At 43.1% G+C, this 21144-nt stretch overlaps 1 protein-coding gene across 1 annotated transcript in view; it reads left to right on the top strand.

The window, feature by feature from the left end:
- SGCZ (sarcoglycan zeta) overlaps positions 1 to 21144 on the top strand; it is a 4560311-nt gene that overhangs the window by 1280000 nt on the left and 3259167 nt on the right. Inside the window, exon 5 of the mRNA XM_078678949.1 lies at positions 15368 to 15570. The gene's annotated coding sequence lies outside the window, so the exon portion shown is untranslated. The remainder of the gene's footprint in view (positions 1 to 15367; positions 15571 to 21144) is intronic.

The following is a 21144-nucleotide window of genomic DNA, read 5'->3' on the forward strand; positions in this document are numbered from 1 at the left end:
GTGAGTAACGGCAGAAATCGGCCGTTACCGACCGGTATTTGGTGTCCTACATCTGGCCCCAAATCTTTAATGAACATAGTTATGTTGCAAAATAACTGCATACTACTTTCTATTGTGCCTCTCGATTTTAAATCAGTACATGCATGTGGTCTGGAATAACAAACAATATATATTAGGTGGGAATTGTATTTTGTTGGATTTGTTATCTGCCACTTAGGCCACAATTATAGCTGAAATCATCTGTAGCTATGTGTATACTGCTGGAATGGGTAAATAGGATGTCAATGAATACAATGATATGTGCAAGGCTGACAAAGGCAATAGTAATGAATGCAATGTGAACATATTTCATTACTTGTGCCTGCATAACCATATCAATACTCATAAATACAACGTCAAAGCATGCCCTTATCTATGCCCACCGAACAGTGCTAATACCGGCAGTAACGATGTAAATGTATGCCATAACCAATAAGTAGAAACAATGTTGATGTACGCTATGACCTAGGCAAGCATGACTGTGTCAATAACAGTAAAGACAATGTCACTGTACGCTACGACAATTGTATGCACAATACTGACAACGTTGATAAAAATACCAGTGCGTGCCATATTATTTTTCCGGAGTTCCAACGCACTTGTGTCTTTGCTGTTGGATTTACACAAGGTGACCTCTCCATCAACCCAGAGTCAGAGATATGTGATCAGGCAGGCCCTGAGACCTGCACCTATGCCTATCGAGTGACAGGGCACAGGTGGAGTCTCTCTTAACCCAAACACAAACATGCACTTGGATAAAATCTCTCTCATAGTGTTATAATGTACTAGCTTGTATTGTTCTAGACTGTGTCATGGTAGCTATGATGTACCTGCATTCTTTATGTGAGGTCATCGTACAGTGGACAGTTACTGTTTAACCAGCTGCGTCTGGTAGGGATCGTCCTGTGTTTCTCCTGACGATTAAATTACTTCAAGAAACAATCTAATCCCAATGTTGTTATTTACAACACATAGACTGATAGTTGCACCACAAACAGGTCAAAGAAAATTGGCCCCAATCAAACACATTTTGGCAAAAGGCTTGTGTTTTCCAAAAATACCACAAAGATAGATACTACATATTGATATGAACACAGACAATCAGGACACAACATGCTCACCACACGTAGTGATCACGTACGCCTCATGCTGGACTTCTGGACACATAAACACTAGCCCAAACTAGCTCTCCCCGAGGTCGAGAGCCATCTATGCCCTTATCTGATGCTCGAGCTTGTTAATTTATGACTGATATGCTTTTCAGGAATTGAGAAATTACTTGATTGTACCTCATGGATGTATATAAAAGCAGCAAAAACTTTGTACACCAAGAGACTTTCCTGGCCGCTGCGTTTAGTTAAACCAACTTGTTCCTGTTTTGCCAAACGTCTCTTGTCTTTTCATTTATTTAAGGTATATTCAAATCCGATCAACAATACTATACACATTGTGCCCACTCTGTACGTGTTACAGTGGGAACCTCATTGGTATCTTTTGGTACTGTACAATAGTGTATGCCTCTGTGGTATTTGCTCCAGGATGCAATAACCTCCTGAGTAATCTTACTAAAAGTGAGACAAAAAAATCTAAGTTGAAACTTCGAACTTTTAATGTAGCCACGGTCAAGTGGGAAATTACCTTCCCATGTTTTGTTAATCATCTAAGAGCGTTCTCTCATCTTCTAACACTACAAGTTGACTGAAAGATACAGCTTGACTGGGTAATCAAAATACCTAAAAGCTAATGAATATTCCTAGTTCCTTTCCTCTATTTAGAAACTTTACTGTCTACGTAGTTTGCTAAAAGTTAATGATCTCACCTTTGTCCTAAAAATTGAAGGTGATATGCATGAGTAAAACAGGTACATGTGCAATGGGTCTTGCATCTAGTAACAAACTCAACACTTGAAAGGGATCTGAGATTAGTTAAGTTCTGAATCCAAGATTGTAGACAATGTTTCCAAAGTAGAATGTAAACTCTAAGGCAGTGCATTCTGCAAAAATCAGATGCCTGCAATATCAGCAGAGTTTGCCGATGTTGAGGACTTACAGTCCATAAAGAGTTTTAAAAGTCTGAATTGTTAGCCAGTTTTAGAATCATGTGGCCGCAACCACAATAAACAAGTGTAACATTATATATTAAAGGGAATTGTCCTGAGAAGCTTTGGTTAGACTCACCATTGAAGCAGCAGAATTCTTCAAATGCTGCAGCCTCCTATAAATAATGTGTATGCAAATTATTCTAGTTCCCTGAGAAGAAGAGGGTACAATATACCCATCTGCTCATCAATGCTTCAAGCCTACCTTGCCTAAAGGAGCATCGTCGATCATTTATTATGACTACGATCAAAGAATACACTGATCTCAGGGAATAAGTTAGATCAATTAATTAATGGTAGAATACAACCATAATAATTTTTTTTATCATTGGACTCCTATTCCCCCAATATTTATTTCGAACATATGCAGCATCATGAATTAGTGAAGATTAGTGCTTCTTCTTTCTATTATTAGTGGTTATAATAAAAGTAGTAGTTGTAATAATATAGCCTTGTAGCCCGCCGTAGCGGGCTATTCCGGCCATTAAAGGCCTGCTCCAGCTTTAAAAAGGGAGCGGGACCTTAATGGCCGGTATAGCCCAGCTATGGAGGGCTATAAGGCTATTACAACATTCTGCCACTAGAGGGCAGAATGTTCTAACAAATAAAACAAAGGCCTCTCTGAGCCCCAGGGGGTTTAAATCCCCTCGGGTTCGAGAGGCCTATATAAAACTACATTGGAATGTTGCTCTGCAGGCTTTTACCGGCATGTAGAACCTCGGAGCACTCCATTGTATTCAATGGAGTGCTCCACATTTCAATGTTCTAATAATACTAAATTAACTGTACACTGCAATTTCCATAAGTCAGAATTGTTGTTAAGCCTGTTCTCTTGGCAGGGAAAACTCTTTTTTTCCACTGAAAGCCCTGCCTATTTTGGCAGGTTGTTAAATTTGGCTGTTTGAGAAAACGGACTTTGTGTGAAGATTTTACATTGTTTCTCGTTTTCTGCTTTACATGTACATTTGTAAAGCTAAGAGAAAAATGGTATTGATGAAGATTAAACATACCAATTTTTCATCACCTTTCCATCAACATGCATTAGGCTGTACGATGCATGACAAGAAATGCATGTTCGATAATTAATGATTTTAAAATGATTGCTGGTTTTATTCATTTGCTTCCTTAAAGACCTAGTCAATTACAGTAAGCTCATAGTACCAATTAAAATGATTTCTACAGCCCATTCATCAGGGAAGAGGTGATGAATGGAAAAATAACAAAAGTTGAAAATGGAAATGAAACACAATTAAATGCAGTCATTTGGGTTTCATAAATGCTTCACATTTAATTACTGTGTGAAATGGGTTAAGTTTTCCACAGTATGGAGTGAAGTTCAAGGACACTTCCTTCCACATTATCAAGGAAAAACAATGCTTATCCCTGTTGCTAGGAGACTCCTGTTTCAATATGAAATGAGGGAATGTTCTGCTTCTTTTCTGTTAGAGGTCAGAAATACATATACAGTTTGACCCTTGGCAGTTCTAGCATTGCACAGGTCATTAAAAATATTTTAGTAAGAAGTGTTCTATATTAGATCTTAGAACAGACAGTCTTCTGTTTGCAAGGAGGCATTCATCAGAGTCTAAATCTGTGGGTTAAAGGTAACGGGTACTATCCTACTATTTTCGGCGTCCCAGGCAAGAAAAGGAAAATGCTAGACTACTCTAATTTGCATGTGCCCTGATATCTCAGAAAGTGGCCTCACTCGATTGTTCATCTTCTTGGCATCACAGAAGAGACTTTATAAGAAGTAAAGGCCTGATTACAATGATGGTTGGACCGCCACTGACAGCCAGTCAGTGGCACTCCCACCGCCATCCCAATATTGTTTCCGCTCACCACATTAGGCTGGCGGGCAGATGGTTGGTGGACCGAGAGACCAACCGCCACGGATTCGACGGGCTCAAGGAGCCCGTCTGAACATTGGCGGTAACATCGATCCCTGTAATGGTGGAGGTGTCTGCCTGGCACAGCCATAGGGATGACAATGTCTCTCCTAGCTGGCCGTTTCCTGGCAGTTTACCTGTCATGAAAAGGCTGGCAGAAAGGGACATTGGAGGCCCTCCTTCCCCCAAGCCCTCAGTTTTGGGTTTAGGGGGCCATAACCCTGCACCATGTGGCAGGCAACGCATGGTGCTGCCACGTAGTGCAGGGATATGTGTAATGTCCATTTTTTGTACAGCGGCATGTGCTGCAGACCGTAGCACCCCCTTCAATAAAAAATATAGACATTGTGACTACTGTGGTGGCGGTCGCATCCTAATTCCGCTGGTGGGACCGCCGACTTTTAGTCGGTGGTCCCTTTTCCGAAAGGATGGTGGTCGGACATAAGTCCGACCGCCATCCTAATGAGGCCCTTGTTTTCTACAACTCAATTAATCTATCTTCAAATCCCCCACCATCTTTTACAGCAAGTGGTAGCCCTTATAGCAGCACAGTAGTGTATTTTCCTGGCAGAGTGTCTACAGGTCCAGAAGTGTACTGAAGTGCTGATGTCTGAGGTCAAGTATTTATACCAAGTTGTGTTTTTGAAGTGCAGGAGAAGCTTCAAGAGGTTTGCCTTTGAAGTGCCATAATATCCTGCCCTCCCTGGCCTGGTTCTAGACTACTTGCAGCCATTTGTGTGGAGGTAAGACACAGCCTATTCAGGTGTAAGTGGGGCTGTGCCCAGCTCCTCACTCCTATCCTGCCAGTGATGACACATCCGGGCACACCTAAGTTCCCTATTGTGTGTGGATGTCAAGTAGGAATACACAAAGCTCAACTGCCAGGTACACACATTCATGTGACTAGAGACAGGCTACAGGCACTAAGTAGATAAGCAGGGAAATGCCAAATGTCTAGAAGCTAAGCGGGAAGATTGGCAACCTAGTAGACCCTTGGAGGCTTGGGGAATATAAACTCAATGTCAGGTAACAGTGCCAACAAGGGATTTTTTCAATGTAGGGATCTCAAGTAGTCTTTCAAAAAATGAATTGTTTAAAGCCCTTTTCATTTGCTTTTAAGTGGATTTCACAATTCATTATTTGACTTTAGAGCGAAGATATCGTAGCACTAATGCACAAAAAATAAACAATATAAAACAATATAGTACGGGTGCATACTTTTTCAAAATACAAATTTATGTACAATAAATGTGTTGTTCAAAAGGGTACAAAATACAATTCACATACAGGCAAAAGCGATGGAGATTCTTCACTATAATTATTTAATCTCATGGGAACTTTAGCAAGAACCCATTTCAAACATTAGAACACAGGCAACTCATCATTGATTATATAATGAATAATTCCTGAGATGATGGTTACAATGAAAGTGGGTTGATCTGTTGACGTTTCAGCCTTTGCTGTGAAAACATCTATAAGACCATCTTCAGGACAGATTGTTCTTATGTGGACTTGAGACCCTAAGAAGCTCAGAACATAATAATATGTTCGAGTGCATGGAGCAATTCAATGCAGAAATGATGAAAGAATCTTGTTCCGAGAGTTGGATATACCATAGTGGCACCCTTCTTTTAGTAAGCGCACACTGTAAAACTGTAACTTCGGGTAAATGCACATCCAGAAACAAATACTGTTGAACAAGAGCAACCCTTGCGTTCGTCAAGAGTTGTCATGGTCAGCCCGTTTACCATTACTTCCCCGGTTTGAAAGACTACTTGAGATTCTCTACATTGAAAAAAATCCCTTGTTGGCACTGTTACCTGACACCTTTCCAGAAATGGCATTTTCTGAATTTTTATTTGAACTCCAACTTTACCAGTTAGGATTTTAAATTAGGATCCCAGAGAAACCAAACATGAACTAGTTACCTTTTCACATTTGGATATGACACTTATAAAATGTAAAAAGGAAATTCCAAGGTTTGCCTATGAGAGAGTTACGTCTTGCTCCAGTGAGCATTTTTTTCAAAGAGTTATTCACTACCAGGACATGTAAAACTTAAAAGTATATGTCCTACCTTTTAATTCAGGGCACCCTGCCCTCTGGGCTGACCAGGGCCTACCCTAGGGGTGACTTATATATATAAAAAGAGAAGGTTTGGGCCTGACAAATCTGTTATTTTACCAGGTTGACATGGCAATTGAACTGCACATGTAGGCTGTAATGGCAGGGCTGTGCCATGTTTTAGAGATACGTAACTAGGTGGCACATAAGTGGCTGGCACAATCAGTGCTGCATGCCCACTAGTAGCATTTAATTTACAGGCCATGGTACATGTAGTACCACTTTACTTGGGACTAAAAAGTAAATTAAATATGCAAATTGGTGATAAGCCAATATTGCCAAGTTTTAAGGAGAGAGCACATGCACGTTTGCACTGGTTAGCAGTGGTAAAGTACACAGAGTCCTAAGGCCAGCAAAAACTAGATAAGAAAAAAATGGAGGCGGCAGGTAAAATGTTGAGGGGAAGACAACCCTGAGGCTGACAGGTCTAACAAATATGCATGAGGCCCCCATCAAAGTGGCATTGTACTTGGGTGGGCAGTCCCTTGGTCTATTTATCAAAAACATCCCCATTCCATTTGAGGTCTGGTGGGCAAGTTGGCCACTGTACAATCAGGAGGAGCAGCTTCTAATCATGGACCTCTTATGTGATTACACTGTGGGATTTTGGACTATCACTCTTTGAGCTTGTTCCTCTATTATTACTGAGATTAGTAGTACTTGCAAACAGACTAAAATCAATAAAGAAGTGTGTAATAAGAAACTAGCCTAGAACTCGATAATCATTGGATATTACCGCAAGTGACCCAGTTTCATCGTCCACACACCAAAATGTGCTGTAGTAGGAATGCTACATACCTTGAATTTAGCAGCCCTGCACTAATCTCTCAACTTCCTGATTGAACAAATTGTTAAAGAAACATGTTCACCTTATGTCTCTCTGCACTTATATCCCAATTATCTATCAACTTCAAACAGTACATGAAATAAGCACCAAGAAAGTATATCACCAATTTAGCCCTCCAATGGCATTCCATTCACACATGATTGATTATATCATTCTTTGATAACTATAAGGGTATAATTGACAGATAATAACCACTTGATCTAACACTTTTCAAAAGTAATAAAACACCATAATATGCTCTTTCATCTCATGCTCTGTCTTTCTTCTTACATTTTGATTAGTGTGAGAAAGTGGTTTGTAAGTTGGGGGGGATTGGTCTCCACCACTAGCAATAAAGTCACTATCCTCCGAAGCACAACCCATGGTAGCTATAGAGAGGAGCAGAGAGGCTTATCTCCCAAGTCCCTTCGTACCAAAACTGTTAAAAAGTCAAAAACATAACCAGTAAATAACCCACTCCAATTTAGAAAAAAAGAGAAAATGTAATAGGCAAAATGACACCAAAACAAAAAAAACACAATAAGGGGAACCAAAGATATGAATTTTTGAGAATTAATTGAAAATTGCCCAAAAAGTTATAATGCCAATGGTAGTCAATGGTGGCAGGGGTATTATTTTAGCCCAACAGCGATGGAGCATGGACTGGCTTCACCAAGTAGATGTGTCCTGCTAGGGTCTGAAAGTAGGTAAGTAAACAAACAAGCCCCAGTCTGAAAAGGGATTTTGTCATTTATCTGAGGAAAAACTCTTCACCATGCTGTAAAATCCTGACTTTCAAGCCGATGCTGTGGACTGCCGCCCAGGTACTTTTTGCAGTTGGTCCCTAAAAAGCTCAAGAGCAAAGTTTTAGAAAAAGTTCTCAAACTTATTTTGGTGCCCAAACAATCACAGGAGTACACTTCATAGGCCATTGGGACCTATGAGGAGAAATTAGAGACACTTAGGGTGTCAGGCAGAGACAAGAGCAAACTCCAGGTCCTGTTGCCACTGGTCAGTTGCGATTCTTCACAAGAATGTCCGCTTCAGCATTGTTGTTGTAGGTGGGGCCACCCACGTTATCAGCCTTTTAATCCTTGGAGATCCTTCTGGCCTTGGAGTTCAAGTGGAAATGTGTCTAAGCTCCTCAGGTCCTTCTCTCAGGTCACAGATGATAAGTCCAACAGGTTCACTCCACCCGGTATGCTTTTGCAAGTCCAGCAGTGTTTTGAACAAGGCTGGGTGAAGGTGGAGCTTTGTACAGTTCACCGGCCTGTGCACCTGGGACACACTAATTCAATCCTAGTTCCTCTCTGATCAGTAGAATAAAGGGCTAAGGTCCTGACCTGCCCACATTTGCTGTGGTTCTTGTTTGTTTTGCTGCAAACAAGCCCACATGCAATGTTTCAAGGCAATTCGAAGATGGTTAAAGTCTTCAGCACACCAAACATGTACTCTGAGGATGTAGTGGAACATATACTCTGAGTGGAAGTGTACTATGGTAATCTTAATGACCTCCCACATCTAACAATAAAATCCAGTTTGAAGCAGACACTGTAACCTCAACAAACCCATAGATAGAATTCTTAAACAACAAAGCCAGAGTCCTTCAGTAGCCAAGCAAGGATGCAGTAGAATTGTTCTAGCATCCTGTTATCACATGTAGCTCAACAGACTTGTCAGGCAGGAATCCACACTGTCATGTCAACACAATACCCAGCCTGCATTTTCTATTGAGCTCAGACGAGATCTTGCTTTCCACTCATGTGAGCCTATTGTGTGCTTATCTGAGGAATGCAAAAAGAACAATTGATGGACAGAATGTTGAACAATGGTAAACATTCACCCAGTACAGAGGTCTGGGCCTAAATCCATGCCATTCAAGTTTAGGCCGAGCCATTTCCAAATAAGTCTTGACCCTGCTCCCATTTGGAACAGTCCAGCCTGAACTGCCCAGCCATGTCCTCGCTCGACCGAAAACAAGCATACTAGGACTGGTTTCGGGTATTCACACTTTATCAGCCAGGCTAGCTTGACTCCAGTGGCATGGAGAGCGCGGGCCCCATGTCTGGGCATACCCGTCCCACTCGGGGTGATAAAGGCAAAAAGAACAATTGATGGATGTGAGAAGTTGGCCTGGTATATGATGTTCACTATTCTAGTGATCACCTTGCACCAGTCCAATCAACCCTTATGGTGGTGGTTGTAAAGCCAACCTTATAGACCTGCTATCCTAGTGGTAACATGGACAGAGCAGTCTTAGGCTAAAAGACTCTTGAGGGCGTGTAAAGCCAGCTGTTTTACCATATGTAACCCCTTGAATACCAAATGAAAGGACACCACACAGGATATATAGAATATATATATATATATATATTTATTCTCACCACACTCCTCTGAACTCTTTATGAGGTCAGAGGCCAAAGCACATAACAAGACACTTAGTTATCATACGTTAAGTTGCACAGTTTACGGTTAGGCCCTAGGGGCGAAGCAAACCATATACTAAGAAAATGGTATAAGTACCACGTCACGAGAAAAGGAAAGGCCCAGGGCCTAGGGAATTGCTGGGGCTACACTATCTGAACAATAGTTTAGGAGTAGGAGGCCCACAGGCGGCGCGTGCAGTGTCTTTACACACATGCGGGATTCAATGCAAAGTCAATGGGAACTTAGAAGTCAGATTTAAACGGATTTAGGACACTTCCGATTTAGCTAGGAGGAAACAAGTAAAAACGTAGACACTTGGATAGTCAATACCCTTGGGAGCACCGAAGTACTCGCGTTACCTCACCCACGGACGGCGGGTGCATAGGTGTGAAGTTGTCGGGTTTCATCGTTGGATCCTATGGAGACCTGAAGAAAGATGCTGCAGGCGACCAGGAGAAAGATGTCCGGGTGGATCTAGGATGAAGAGGAACTGAAAGCAGAGGGGACAGAGTCTGGGTCACTAGCCAGTGACCGGGTGGAGCCAGGAAGGAACCAGACGACATCGAGGAGCAATCAGGTGCTATCTTGAAGCTTGTCTCTTCAGCCACACGGACCAGGAGGCGTCGAGGATGACCAGGAGCTGGATGCGAACTGTCCCACGCAGGATCTCGTGGATGGAGGAGTCGACTTCCGGATTGGAGTCAACAAGCCTTGGCAAAGGCGATCCACGCAGGATTCAAAGAAGGCTTCTGGTGCAGACCAGCAAGGTCTGAGGGGCTTCACCTTTTCAGGGAAGCAGGGGCCAGTCTGGAGCAACCAGACCAGTGGTGTAATTCAAAAGGATTTTCGTCACATAGGCTACTAGCCAGCGGGCTAGTGACCGGACAACGCGTCAAGCAGAACAAAGGCAGAAGGGCCCCACGCAGAACTCGTGGAGTGTGGGGGGATGATCTTCGTTGCAGATGATGCTCGGGAGTGGGGCTTCTCAATCCCCAGTGCACAGCTTCGAGGGTGCATCAGGAGCTGCACAGGTAGCAAGCTGCAGGCTTTTCAAGATGTCTGATCCTATGTGTCTCGTCGCCTCCACGGATCCCAGCTATGCTGCAGTCATGAAGAGAGGGTCAGAGAGGTCTGGAAGTCTGGCTCTTGTCAGGCTCTGTGTGCGGGTTCCGGCGGGAACGTCGACAAAGCAAGCCATTGATTTGCTGGATGGTGCCTGGTTGCCCAAGGTGGTCACTCCTTGGCCACAAGGGAGATTTCCTCAGTCTTCAGCTTCAGCAGAATGTCGAAGGTCCAGAGTTTCGTGTCAAGTTTCAATTCAGGATTAATCGAAAGTTTCAGGACTCAGCTCCTACCTTTATACAACGAAAAGGGGCTGGATTACTTTCTAGGTCCCTCCTATGGGAGGGACCAGAAAGGGGGGTGGTTACACCCCCTTTCCTTTGTCCAGTTTTGCGCCCGAGCTGGGGCTGGAGTGCCCCAGCAACCGGTTTGTACCGGGGTATGCATGGAGAACCTAGGGTGCTCCAGGCAGTGTCTCATTCTATTCAGCCCTCCATGTCCCAATACACAAAGTCCTGTCTGGGGTGGTGCTTGCACCTCCCCAGGCAAGAAACCTAGTGTCCAAACCTCCGTGACTGGAAGGACTCCCAGCAGCAGGAGGTCAGACTTGTATCGGTGGCAGCAGCGTCCATTTTGTGACGCTGGGACTCTGGTTAACTTTTAACCGGGATAGTCAGCAACAACATGTCTTCTCCCTCTGGAAGGGTAGAATGCTACCCCCGTTGCCAGAATTGGCGAGGGGGTAGTATTCCAAAGCGTATGACAGCTTACACGACATGTTTGGATAAAGCCAAACCAAAGTTAGCATTAACCCCGAGGATTATAATGCACTTAAAAGTATATGGTATGGCGATATCATAAAACAGCTATAAGGACATGGTTCCGAAAGCTGCAGAAAGGCTCAGCTCAGGCTAGAGCACCATCTCACACATAACCAAGCACTCTGCCTCCATGATTGTTAAGGCCTGCCATAGGAGTGACTTATAGGTATATATGTGTCTATATATATATTGGTAGGTATAGCAATACTATGCCTAAGCAAGGGGTGATTACATGACCTTGCCCCAGCTGACTGATGAGCCAGTTGTGTCAGTTTGGATGGCCAGCCAGGGGTGGCATAAGATATGCTGCAGCCCCTGGTAGGCCTTGGATGCACCTATGCCCTGGGTACCTATGGTACACTATACAGGGGCTCATAAGGTGACCCAATATCCAATTGGAGATGTACCTAGAGTACATGGAGTCTATTATACAGTGAGAGTAGATAGCCTGGGGCCCTGATTAGCAGGATCCCAGGCCAACTAAGTCGAAAACCAGCTAATCACAAGGCAAAAAAATCTGGGGTAACCATAGTCAGGTATCCACCTTCCTACAATGGACAGAATGTTGAGCAATGCCAAACACTCACCGCAGTACAGAGATATGGCCTAAATCTATCGCTTCTTGCTCCCCGTGCCATTCTGTTGGATCCCAGCTATATGAAAATCAGTCTTGACCCTGCTCCCAATGGGAACAGTCCAGGCCAGGCCCTCCCTGGACCGGAAACAAGCATCCTAGGACAGGTTTCGGGGTTTCACCCCTCACCAGCCAGGCTGGATTGACTTCAGTGGCATGGAGAGCACAGGACCCATGCCTGGGCATACCTGTCCCACTCGGGGTGACAAATGCAAAAAAGAATTGATGGACAGAATGTTGAATAATATCAAACATTCACCCCAGTACAGAGATCTGGGTCTAAATCCATAGTTGTTTCCCTACTTGCATCTGAAAAATCTAAACATTTTACATGGGCTTAAATGCTAATAGAACTGTGCACTTGCCCCTTTTAGTTTTTTTCTATTTGCTGGTGGGGTAACATATTTGTTTGTATTGATAAACCCTCTCAACCTCATGAACTGTTGTCTTGTTCCCTATCCTAGGCTTTCAGCTAAGGGAATAAAAGGTGTGGCACTTAAGTGGCTAACCCCATTCCTGGACGGACGCTCATTCTAAGTACAGCAAAATAATATCTGCTCCAAAACTATGTCACTTAAGTGTGGAGTTCCTCAGGGCTCATCCCTGAGGCCAGCACTTGTTAATGTTTATGTGGAGCCACTTGCCAAAATTGGACAGGAATTCGATATCTTACATGACCTCGTATGCTGACACACAGCTGGTCATCTTCCTGGATCCAAAAAACAGCAGGGATGGTGAGAGACTGTTTTCATGTTTGATTAAAGTAAAGGAATGGATGACAGCAAGCTGTCTAAAGTAAAATGGTGAAAAAACGGAGCTGCTATTCATCGGAAATAAGGCAATACCTAGACCAATAATAAACTGGCCAGCTTGTTTGGGTAAACCACCCACCCCAGCAGACACAGTGAAAAATGTGGGGTTCTGGCTAGAAACTAACCTCTCCGTGACATCACAAGCCAATAAAGTCACGGCAATTTGCTTTGGGTTTCTTAGAAGCCTACGAAAAATTCTAGACCGAATACCCACTCAATTAAGGAAGACTGTGATCCACTCGCTGCTCACCTCACGACTGGATTACGGAAATTCACTCTTCCTAGGGGCACCCAAGTATGCCACCCAGCAGCTACAGATAGCCCAAAACGCAGCTGCAAGACTGCTGTGTAAAAATCCAGTACGGGAATCAGCGAAAAATCATCTGAGGAAACTTCACTGGCTCCCAGTAGAGGCCAGAATAAAGTTTAAGACCTTGGTTATTGTCCACAGACCATGACATAGGAAAGGCCCCCAAAAAATAAGAAATCTGATCTCGTTCTACATCCCAAAGAGACAGCTGCGCTCTAGCGCAGAAGAGAGGCTAGTTCAAACCAGGGTCTGGACGGAAAAATGGGGAGGAAGATCATTCTCCCATTTGTCCCCTAAACTATGGAACTCCCTTCCACTGGAACTGAGGCTAATAGAGGGGGAGTTACAATTCCGCAAAAAAATAAAAAAACGGCTGTTCATGCAATATCTGTAAGGTTCGACCTGCATAACTTCAGTATCTAATTGCACAGCGCTGGGAAGCCTAAGGGCAGCCATGCGCTTTACAAATCCTTCATTCATTCATTCAAATGTAAAGACTTCCATTACATTTCAATCTTTCTTCTTGGTGGGCAATGGCACAACAAATTCAATCGCTGGTGAATGCCTACATATGTAAGGGTTATAGGAATGCCACAAAATCCCCAATACTACAAAATTTGAGTAGTAGAAACTCCACCATATTGATGGAATTTTCACATTCTTAAATATCTTTTGTTCATGGAACAATAACCCATTCCAGAGTAACTGAATAAAAACTGTGAATTTCTGTTTGCAAAGTATGGACTTTGTGCACCTATGCTCCCCACAGATGTACGAAATCCTTTGTAATTTTTCTCCATAGTTAGTTATGCCAAAGCAGTTTAGAGAGTTTGTTAAATGTGATGTTGAGTGTTCCAATTAGAATCAATTCTAGCAGCATCTTTTAAAACCTTTATTTACAAGGCAGGTATGAGAACTATTATTTATCTTTAAAATCATGTATTTTACACAGTTGTCTCTGGGATCTGTGTTGAATGGCTCCAGGTGTAGCAGGTAGTGATCCACCAACCTCTGCATGATACCCTTTGATGTGTTCTGAAAGGGATCAAGCAGCATTTGTCTCTTTAGTAGACAAGGATTGCTTTAAAAATCTTTACCTTTTGGCAAAGTAAATAGAGAAATGATAATCTGTTGTCCCTTTCAGACCACCATGTATGAATTCGTTGCCCTTCCCAGGCGGGCGCAAAATGTGACATGACCAATTATCATTAATAATAAATTCAATTGAAATGGGCAATTTACAATGTGGCCTACGAGTAGGCATGATACATCACAAATAACATCCCCATTTGCAAAAGAGTCAGTTTGCAATTTGCCCAACACACGTTTACTAAAGGGGATAAGTAGCCCTGCAGAATTGATTTTCTCCCGTAATATACACGTATTTACAGATTATTACGATGTATGCAAAACAGATTAAGCATTAAATACAAAGATATGAATTTAAAATAGAAATGTTTTATTCCTTTTTGCTCTTATATAAGATTAATACATTGTGGCTACATCTAAATACATAGTCAGAAAACTGTTCAGAATTATTCTAAGCCCATGCTATTTTTCTATTGTCAGCATAGAATACACCGCATAGCTTTTTTCTTTCATTGTATTCTGCAGCAGGTATTTCACTTTTATTTTACTGTTGAAAATCACTGACATGCAAGTGAAAGAAATACTCTTCTTGGCTGAGTCATGCATCTTGATTGGCAGAACTAGCGAATTCCAGCACTGATATATTTTGGAATATGCTATTTTTAAATCTGTTCTGAAAATATTCCAATTATTTGCACATTTTGAGGTCTGCTACAACGGACACACTCTTCTCATTTGTAACTCACGAGGGAAAAAGCATAGTTAGGAAAACAATGTGCTCTTTATTGTATCTTATTTGCTATTCAGCTGGTGTATTTGAACACATACAGTAGCTGCTTGAGGCGATCCACGACTTTGCCTTATTATTTTATTCACTCAGTTCTTGTGCAGCCGAATTGCAGCGTGCTCATGCAAATAATTTATTAAACGTCAAAGCAAACTGATTTTATATCAAAACATCTTACACTAAAATTGTCAAATAGAGGGTAACCATAGTTTATGTTAAAAAATCACAGTGGTTTCATTCTAGCTATTTACAAATATATAGTTAACAATTAAAGAACTATTACAAAGCTTATGAATAATTGTAAAAACAAATATACATGGAGATTTCTTATGTAAACAATACTATTTGGAATAAATCCGGTTTATGCTTTTTACACCTTTCACATTCTTCTTATCCCGTTATGATCAGAATGTCTCTAGATCAATCTGTAAATGAATTCTGTATTACAGATCCTCACAACCAATGGATGTCAGATACTTGTCTGAGCGATCATTACCGGAACTGGTGGTCAGTGCTGTATGATTACATTTTGGAGAACTGCTGCCCGAGTAACATCTGACCTGCTGTTCGTCTGATTAGTCAAGGCGTTTCTGTGCTGTCAAACGCAATCTGGATAAAGAATGGCATATGGGAAGTCTTGAAATATAATGAGGTAAGTTGCCTGAAGTAAATTGTGAAGAAGGGCGGCTTTGGAAAAGATATTTCGACTGAATTGAACACAGTATTGAATTAAAGCAAAACCCAGTTTGACAGACAGTTTGTTGGCATGGGCAAAAACATCAGGTAAATCGATATCCTTTTGTAAGATTGTGAGATATAATATAAATATGAGCTATTAATAATAGAGTATCTTGGGAAAGAGCTGTGCTGCAGTGGGGATATAAACTTGCATGTTTATTGCCTATGGAAGGAAAAGCTACCATCTTTTCTTGACCATTGCTCGACTGTGATTCTTCTGAAATGTAATTGCCTAGAGAGAGAAACAGACACATTAAACTGTACTGCTGTCTGCATTGGTCAGTGCCACTATTTGGCATTATTCAGGATTCTGTGGTATCTCCCCTCTCACAAAAGCTGATATGTGTTTACAACATCCGGTCGAGTGTTTTGCTGGTGGGCAGTTGACTTATATTAGACATGTAATCTTACATATCAGTATAACAGCAACTCGTGGAAAATGTTAATATTTAAAGATTGTTTTATAGTCACATAAAGGCATAAAAAACCAGCAATAAAAGATTCAAAATTAAATGAGAGAATTATACATTTCAAAAACAAATAAATACGTTCTTTATCAAGTAATTTCTCCCCAGCAACAATAATGCTGGCCAGCCTTTCTCCGGTGGAACCACATATTTCACATATTTACGTAGAAAAGGCTATGCCTATGGTGCAATGCGCTACAATGAGTTGCTGGACACTCCAGAGAGCTTCTAATTGTGATTATATTGTCCCACATTGATGACACATGAAACAATGCCTACAGAATCATGACCTTCGATAGGCCTCTGTGTCAGGGTCTCTTCTGGTATTCACAGTCTTTTTTTTTCTTCTAAGTTTTCTCCATTATCTTCTTAGGACAATCTATTAAATTTCCTTATTGAGTGTCCTCATGTCTTTTAGTTTCTACATAAAGCTGTTTCTATGTTGTTGCATAATCTTGGACTGTAGCCCAGGTCTACAAGGGTTGGCTTCTCTAACTATGGTGCCTGGACTAACTTCAGTGCACCATCACTTTTAACAGGGTAGGAAAAGGTATTGTAGATCCACACACACTTTTATCATCAATCAATCAATCAATCAATCATTTGTAAAGCGCACTACATACCCGTAAGGTAGGCGCTGGGGAGGGGGGGAGCCGCTACTGATCTAACAGCCAGGTCTTGAGTATCCTCCTGAAGGTCAGCAGGTCTTGGGTCTGTCGTAGGCTCAGTGGGAGGGTGTTCCATGTCTTGGCGGTGAGGTGGGAGAAGGATCTCCCGCTGGTAGTTGTTCTTCAGATGCACGGGACGGTGGCGAGTGAGAGGTCGGCGGAGCGTAGCTGGCGGTTGGGGATGTAGAAGGAGAGCCATCTGTTGAGGTAGGCTTGGCCGGTCTTGTGGAGTGCTTTGTGTGCGTGGATGAGGAGCTTGAAGGATATCCTCTTGTTGACGGGGAGCCAGTGCAGGTTTCTCAAGTGGGAGGATGATGTGGCTGTGTCGTGGTACGTCAAGGATCAGTCGTGCTGAGGTGTTTTGGATGCGTTGTAGTCGTTTGATGAGATTGGTCGGGGCTCCCGCGTAGAGGGCGTTTCCATAGTCGAGTCTGCTGCTGACGAGGGCCTAGGTGACTTTCTTTCTTGTATCTGTCGGGATCCATCTGTAGATCTTGCGGAGCATGCGGAGGGTGTGAAGCAGGAGGAGGAGGACGGCGTTGATTTGCTTGGTCATTGAGAGCGTTGAGTCGAGGATGATTCCCAGGTTGCATGTCTGGTTGGTTGGTGTCGGGGCTTCCCCCAGTGCTATCGGCCACCAGGAGTCGTCCCAGGCAGAAGGGTTGGAGCCGAGGATGAGGACCTCCATCTTGTCCTCGTTCAGATTCAGACGGCTGATCTTTATCCAGTCGGCGACGGCCTTCATTCCTTCGTGGAGGTTGGCTTTGGCGGTGATGGGGTCCTTGGTGAGGGAAACGATCAGTTGAGTGTCGTCAGCGTAGGAGTTTATGTGGGAGGATCCCCGGGGTATGCCGCATATTATCTGGGAGGCTTTGAAACGAAATGGGGGAGGCGGACGCTCTGGGTCCTGCCGGAGAGGAAGGAGGTGGTCCATTCCAGAGCCTTGTCTTGGATCCCTGCTGCGTGGAGGCGTGCACGTAGAGTGCGGTGGCAGATGGTGTCGAAGGACGCGGTGAGGTCTAGGAGGATGAGTGCAGTGGTCTCACCGTTGTCCAGCAGGGTCCTGATGTCATCGGTGGCGGCGATGAGGGCAGTATCGGTGCTGTGGTTGCTGTCGAACCCTGACTGGAAAGGGTCCAGGATTCGGTTTTCTTCGAGGTATCGGGTTAGCTGTCTGTTGACGATTTTCTCAATGACCTTGGCCGGGAAGGGGAGCAGAGAGATGGGCCGGAGGTTCTTGAGGTCTCTTGGGTCTGCCTTAGGTTTTTTGAGTAGGGCGTTGATCTCGGCGTGTTTCCAGCTCTCTGGGAAGATTGCGGTCTCGAGGGAAAGATTGATGACGTTGTGCAGGTGGGGTGCGTTGGAGCTGCTTGCTTTGTTGAAGACGTGGTGCCGAAATGGGTCAGACAGAGAGCCGGAGTGGATTGTGCTTATGGTCTTGATGGTGTTATCGAGGCTCACGCTGGCCCAGGCTAGCAGAGGGCCTGGATAATGGTGTGCAGAGGGTCTGTTGTGTACTTGTCTGTTGGAACTGTCTGGGTGTTGAAGCTGTCGTGGATGTCTGCTATCTTGCGGTGGAAGAAGGTGTCGAGGGAGTCTCACAGGGCTTGCGACGGCGGGATGTCGTTGGTGTTGGAGCTGGGGTTGGAGAGTTCCTTCACGATGTTGAAGAGCTCCTTGCTATTGTGTGCATTGTTGCCAAGGCGGTCTTGGAAGTAGGTCCTCTTGGCCGCCCTGATGAGGTGGTGGTGGTTGCGGATAGCGGCGTTGTGTGCTGCGTGGCTGTCCAGAGTTTGTTCACTGTGCCATTCCTTCTCTAGTTTCCGGCAGGCTTGCTTGGAGGCAAGGAGTTCTGAGGTGAACCAGCTGGCCCTCTTTCTCGTGTCTCTGTGGGGGGGTTTCTTCAGCGGGGCGAGGGTGTTGGCGCAGTCCTCGATCCAGCGTCTGAGGCTGTGGGCAGCGTCATCGGTGTTGGAGGGTTCTGTGGGTGGCTGAGAGTGAGGTTTGCATGTAGGTGGTCTTCGGTGATTTTTCTCCAGCAGCGGCAGGAGATCTGTTGGGTGTGGTAGTGTGTGGTGGGTTTCTGAAATGCGAAGTGGATGCAGCGGTGGTCGGTCCAGAGGAGTTTGGTGGTGTGGCTTACGGAGACGTGCAGGCTTGAGGAGAAGACGGGGTCGAGCGGGTGGCCGGCGGAGTGGGTGGGTGATGTGACGCGTTGCTTCAGTCTGAGGTTGGCGAGGTTATCGATCAGGGTTGTGGAGTTGTTGTTTTTCTCAAGGTGAAAGTTCAGGTCTCCGAGGAGGATGTAGTCGGTGGAGGTCAGGGCGTGCGTGCTGATGAAGTCGGCGATGGAGTCGCTGAACTGGGGACGGGGTCTGGGGGGTCGGTAGGCGAGGGTGCCTCTGAGGGTGGAGTTAGAGTCTGTGTGGACCTGGAAGTGCATGTGTTCCGCGGTGCTGAGCACGTCGTCAGTGCTAGTCGAGACACTGATGCTGTTCTTGTCGACAATGGCGATTCCCTGCTGGTGTGGTGCCTGTGGTTTCTAGGTTGCTAACAGTGCTCTAAATAGTTCAGTGATGTAGTGTCTGTTTAAATCCAATCTCCTTTTTTTCGAAAAGCACACTAAAACACTACAAGTTGGAAATCTCATGGTAATCTCTCTTTGGAAAATTTTTATTGTGTGGCACCATTACCTTTAATTACCATTTACCTTCTTTCCGCTTCTATCCATTCTCAAGTCGATGAATCTTTGCCACTGTATTATGATCAAAAGAACTCCTTCATAAACATGGTCAAATATTCAAATGTAAATAAACATTTTAGCCAATAATGAGAGTTGGGAGTCATTTTAAAGGGATTTATTTTATGTAATCGTCGAAAAACGTTCCAAGGCAATGTAATGTCTTTTTTCCAAGTAAGTTCTTTATTAATTTTACTTTCATGATAGACAAGTCAGGCAAAATAAAATCCAGTAGCTGATGCATTTCGTCCCGAAGGGACTTCTTCAGGGCTACTGAAAAACACATATAAATACATTTAAAATATGTACAAACATGTAAACGGATGCACAAATTCATTTACCTAATAAGGGATTTTGACTTATAATATTTGGGAGTCAGCTTTTTCTGTATAGTGAGCCATTGTTTATATTGATCAATAGAGTACAATTATATTAGCATTTTACTTTTTTTCTAATGAGGATGGGGAGTACATGCTAATGTCTGCCATTATCAATTGGGGAATATGTAATCATGGTCACATACCTCTAAATCATAAAACCAACTTTCCAATCTCAGGTTTTGTTGTCGACACAACTTATGTACTGGGCTCACACATTTTATACAGTGCGTTTATCCTATAATGATAAAATTAACAATGTTTTTGCTTACATCATATAGTGTCATATGACAGTTTTGAGTTTAAAAAGCTTTATTGAATAAAAGTAAATTGCGTAAAACATCATTACAGAGTTTAGGCAATCAAAAATAGCATGAAGCATCTAATGTACAGAAATGATTAAGATAACAACCCCAAACAAGAAGGGGTAAAAATATACCTATAAACAAAGCTTTTGTGGGTATTTTTGTAGAAGGGGAAGACGAAAAGAAAGAAGAGGGAGAGGGGGAGAGAAAGGAAAAGGCAACTCAGAAAATACAATCAATACCCATAAATATCAAATAACAAAAAGAAAAAAATGAAAAAACCATAACATCGTTTAAGGAGTGAGTCGAGAGAGGTAATCAGTTAAAGGCACGATCAAGTCTATGGTGATGACACAACAAATTCCACCAAGTATTATAAGCAAGTTTTGAGGTGTCTTTCCAATTGGTAGTAATTGTCTGGAACGAAATAGCAATGAAAAAGTCATTAAATTTATGAACATTACATTGAACATTCAAAATAGGGGCAATCCGCCCAAAAAACATGTACAATCTCAAAGGCAATATCAGTGGATAGGATAGTATTAAGTGTGGACCAAATACGAGACCAAAGAGCTTTGACCCTTGGACAGTGAAAAAACATATGTAAAAGGTCACTATTGTCAACGGAACAGGACCAACACTTCTTGGAATCCAGTAATTTAAATGTGTGCAGGTCAGAAGGCGTAAAATAAAGCCTATTATAAAAGAAATAAAAAGTCTGCGTGGTACTAGCCGAACGAGAAACTGTATGTATTTTAGCCCAAATAGAGTCCCAGATTTGTAGTGAGAAATCTTGAGATAGATCCGATTCCCACTGAAGTTCTATTTTAGATTTGGGCCTCTCAATAGGGGAATGTGAAAGTAGCTTATAAATAGCCGAAGCTCTAAATGGAGTTGTAAAGTCTGGCGGGGAAGAAAGGGGAAATGTTAC

The sequence above is a fragment of the Lissotriton helveticus genome, chromosome 2_2 (genome assembly GCF_964261635.1).
Source record: "Lissotriton helveticus chromosome 2_2, aLisHel1.1, whole genome shotgun sequence".
Taxonomy (NCBI): Eukaryota; Metazoa; Chordata; class Amphibia; order Caudata; family Salamandridae; genus Lissotriton; species Lissotriton helveticus.